This window comes from Homarus americanus, unplaced genomic scaffold, assembly GCF_018991925.1.
Source record: "Homarus americanus isolate GMGI-L3 unplaced genomic scaffold, GMGI_Hamer_2.0 scaffold48220, whole genome shotgun sequence".
NCBI classification, from domain to species: Eukaryota; Metazoa; Arthropoda; class Malacostraca; order Decapoda; family Nephropidae; genus Homarus; species Homarus americanus.
In genome coordinates, this window is record NW_024755060.1 from 130,697 (window position 1) to 135,592 (window position 4,896).

At 40.5% G+C, this 4,896-nt stretch overlaps 1 long non-coding RNA gene across 1 annotated transcript; it reads left to right on the forward strand.

The window, feature by feature from the left end:
* The first annotated feature begins 287 nt into the window (after window positions 1-287).
* Window positions 288-4,360, forward strand: LOC121856384. The gene is made up of 3 exons (XR_006086960.1): window positions 288-364; window positions 2,885-3,010; window positions 3,499-4,360. It is a non-coding gene; the product is annotated as an uncharacterized LOC121856384 (long non-coding RNA).
* Window positions 4,361-4,896: the final 536 nt, after the last annotated feature.

The following is a 4,896-nucleotide window of genomic DNA, read 5'->3' on the forward strand; positions in this document are numbered from 1 at the left end:
TTTATTTTGTTTTTCTTTAAAGTACAGTACAGTGCAGTATATTAATAACTTTAAGCTTCGTTTTCAAAACATAATTTCATTGTTTATTAATTATGATACTCTACAAATAGTGTGCTGCTTTTTATACCTTTTTCTACTTGTATGTTTCAGTTAAGTTAATTAAACTTTTATTTGCATAGTTTTGAAGAAGACTACTTTGTATGAGTTTTAATGTTTGCCTTTCAACAGTGCAGTGCTTTATCTTAAGTAATATTTTCAGGCACTCTCCATCACTGCCTAAAGTGGACCCGATGCTAAAGTGGACCTGAACCTTTGGACCTGATGTGAACTAGAATGAAGCTGGCTGGACCTCAAGTACTCTGTGGTATTGTATTTAATATTGTTGTAGTACTTTGAATGTTAGGAAAGTTCTACAGGCATTCCCCAGTTTATAAGAGTATTATGCATTAAAAACCTATATTAAATCGAATCAATATTCCTATAGACGCGCATTACAAAAGCCCAGATACTTTTCTACAATGAAAAAAAGTTCCCCCCAAATTATGTACGGTCCCCCAAAAAGTATCGATAGATTTTCTTGCGGTAAAATTTGAAACTCTAGATGAATACATTGATGTGATCTCCATTGCGTCAGCATAAGTTGTTACGCCCGCTCACTGTATCGGCAACAGCTATGGACGGCGGGTAGCGAGGGAGTCATCCTCGTGTGACATACAACTGTATATGCTTTACTATAACAAGAAATTCATTAAGCTATATTAATGTATGTATCGTGCTGGGTAGAAACAAGGCCTCAACCGAGGATTACAATAATATCAAAATATACGTTAAATGGAAGAGTCTTGGAACGTCGCAATCGAGACGGACCTCGAGGCGGACATTTCACCACCGTGTCGTAGTAACGGTTTCATTCGTACCGAGTTGCAGAATATACAGTAGTCGTCGACGACACGTCTGATTTATGAGAGGTGACCAAGGAAATGTTACTTGATATTAGAGTGAACAGCTACAGCAATATACAATATATCGGTCTAATTGGGCTCTGCCAAATATTATTGATACGTAAATGGTATCGGTTTAATGTCACAATAAGAATTTAAATCGGCGCGTCGCTGGTCGTTTTGTGGCTGGCGGCTGAGCCATCGCGATACAGCGGGTTCGCTCTCCCCATTGCGTCTTTCCGATAATTCCTCGGTTCGTTTGACGTAAGATCCCATTAATGACCGGCACGGCATCGGCGTCCATTTACGACACGCAATCTCAATTCGCGTAACGTGCGATCGGAAGCCTCGGAGGATTTGCATCTTTCAAAAACATATGTATACTCATTCGTGCTCAGAGGTGTAGACGTAGAGTTAGCAACAGTTCTGAAACGGGTCGTGTAACATTGGTCGAATAGCCTCGAATCACGTCGACCCCGTGGCTAAAGATATTATTTTGGGGTGAGCGTACACGTCGATTATAAGCCAATACAGGAGCTTCTCGACAGACGGACGAGTCGAGTTCCCGAGGCTCGTTCGCGAGTCCGACTTAACTCTTGTAGATAATGATATACAGTAGAGCTATACCGTATATACCCAGCACATTACGGTACAGTCGGTCCCCGACTTATGACGGGGTTAGGGACCGGGTCGCGAGTCGAAAATAATACCGTACATAGAAAATCTAAAACGAGTGTCTCTCTCTCTTCTCGGCACCACAAGAACTCTCACTCTTCCGCTTGCCAGCTATTTTAAAGGGAATTACAAACAAAAATTTTGTCGGTACACAGCGCAATCACTAACGTCTGGACTCGAAAATAGGTAATTTGACAAAATTTTGGTACGACCGAGGCGGTCGTAGGTCGAGTAGGTCGTAAGTCGAGGAGTAGCTGTATTTAACTAATGATAACAGAAAAAGTTATTTCTTTAATGTTTTGTTTTTGTGTTTTAATGTTTTGTCAGTGGGTCAGTTCTCGTCTTCAACATTTAGGTCACGAGGGAAGCTTAAACATATCCAGAAAAAAAAGTTTTTGCTCCTGCGTAAATATCACAATAGATTTGCACTGTCCTCTGTTTGGTCACAGCAGATTATGTGAAATTCGAGCGAGAGAAATTTAAATAATAAATCCCGCAAAATTGTGCGTTTCTCCCGGAAGCACGATAAGAATCCGTCAACATCGTCGCAGTTTCGTTCTACGTCGGTCACGTCCACGAAGTGTAAACGCTATTGGACTGTACGAAACCGGGTATGCCGATTAAATTTTTGCTCGTCCATCGCAAGAAGTTAGGTAGTTTAGTTTAGGTTAGGTAGGGTTTTCAATGTTTTTTTTTAACCCTTCATGTTGAAAGTAACTTTTTTTGGAAGATTCATTGTTTTTGTTACTGTAAGGAAATTAAGATCATATAAATTTATGAGAAAAAATCCAAATAAATACTGGTAAAATTATCGTTTTGGCCGTGCATCTATTTTCCAAAAGTCATAATCGTTCAAAATATCCATAAAAACCGTTGGAAAAAGATAATTTCAACTTTACGTAACCTATTTGAGTAATCGGTTTCTCCATGTGGTGTTAAACTGATAAGTAATGTTTATTTTTAATACAAAGTTGTTATTTGACCCGGATTCTGGGCCAAATAACCGTCGGCTATTTGACCGGGACCTGTGGGGATCGTATGGGATCTTAATGGGAATGTAGTCGGGATGGTTGGGGGCATTAAACAAGTCATTACATTATGGTATTATTTAATTGTATAATTTCTGTTGACAAAAGGATTTAGTTTAATTTTAGATCTCTGTCAAATAACCGGCGGTTATTGTGCCGAGTACCGGTCAAATAATCCCTGCCTATAATATAATAGTTTTACAGTGTTGTGTATTATATAGCTATTGGTCACATTTCCAGGAAGCTTCAAGGACCAACAACACATCTCGGTATGACAAGTTGAGACTCGACCGTACAGACCCGTCCGGTCTCGCATACGACGCCGTTAACGGCAAACGGAGAAACGACGCCGCTGACCCGCGGGAGGTAAGACCGACGTCGTTACTTAGCGTCGTGTCGTCGGGCGTACGAGCCGAGCGTATTAGAGGACTTGTATTTAAGTGCACTTGTACAGTAATCCTATAAAAGTGGACATTTATGTAAATGTTTGTGTCTAAAGTCACTTCCCATTGGTGTCGGTGGTACGGGACCTATCAAAACTGTGGCCCAGATTCACGTTTTCCATCCCATACCAAATTTTGAATGTGTGTTTATTTAGTTTTTCTTTAAAGTACAATACTGTATAATATATTAATAACTTTAAGCTTCGTTTTGAAAACATAATGCCATTGTTTTTTAATTATGATTCTTTACAAATGCTGTACTACTTTTTATACCTTTTTCTGCTTGTATGTTTCAATTCAGTTAATGAAACTTTTATTTGCATAGTTTTGAAGAAGACTACAGTACTTAGTACATAGTTTAAATGTTTGCATATCAACAGTGCAGTACTTTATCTTAAGTAATATTTTCAGGTACTTTCTCCATCACTGCCAAAAGTGGACCTGAAATTTTGGACCTGATGTGAACTAGAATGAAGTTGGCTGGATATAAAGTTAACTGGACCTGCAGCGAAGTGGACCTGAAGCTAACTGGACCTCAAGTAGTCTGTGGTATTGTATTTAATATTGTTGTGGTACTTTGAATGTTAGGAAAGTTGTACAGGCATTCCCCAGTTTGTAAGAGTACTGTGTCTTATAAAAACCTATGGTAAATCGAATCAATATTCCTATAGACTCACATTATAAAAGCCAAGAGACTTTTCTTCAATGAAAAAAGTTTCCCCCCAATTATGTAGTCTCCAAAAAGTATCGATAGATTTTCTAGCGGTAAAATTTGAAACGCTGGGTGAAAGACTTTGATGTGATCTCCAGTGCATCAGCATAAATTGGTACAGGTACATCCGGTCACTATATGAGCAACAGCCATAGACGGCGGGTAGCGAGAGAGGGAGTCATCCTCGCGTGACATACAACCGTACAGTATATGCTTTACTATAACAAGAAATCCATTAAGCTATATTAATGTATGTATCGTGCTGGGTAGAAGCAAGGCATATGTAAAGAAGCCCCTGACTGAGGATTACAATAACATGGAAATATACTTTAAATGGAAGAGTTTCGGATCACAACCGAGACGGACCTCGAGGCGAACATTTCACCGTGTCGTAGTGACGGTTTCATTCGTACCGAGTTGCAGAATATAGTCGTCGACGACACGTATGATTTATGAGAGGTGATCAAGGAAATAGTAGTTGATATTAGAGTGAACAGCTACAGCGATATACAGTATATCGGTCTAATTGGGATCTGCCAAATATTATTGATTCGTAAATAGTGTCGGTTTAACGTCACAATAAGAATTTAAATCGCTGCCGCTGGCAGAAGTCAGCCAGGGCGGCGAACTATCGCGATACCGCGCAGCGGGTTCGCCGCCTGCGCGCCTTTCCGATAATTCGTTCGCTTATAACGAAGATCCCATTATTATTACGACCGCACGCGCTGGCCCATTTACGGTTACACGCACTTACCCGCTGACGACGTGCGACGAAGCCTCGAGGATTCGCATCTTCAAAACATACGTGCTCATTCGTAGTTCAGAGGTGTAAAGACGTGAGAGTTAGGGCAACAGTTCTGAAGCACGCCGCCGCCGACCTGCATATAAAGATATTATTATTTGGGTGACCGTATATCGCCGACAGGTTAATATCAGATAGAGCTCTTTTCGACCGATTAGTAGACGAGTCACTTCGGTAGCTCGTCATGTAGTCCGACGGTAATCTTGGCAGAGAATAAAGATATACAGCAGAGCCATCAGATATACCCAGCACATAGTCGGTCTCGACGGCGACGTGTTAGGACCGGTCGCGAAAT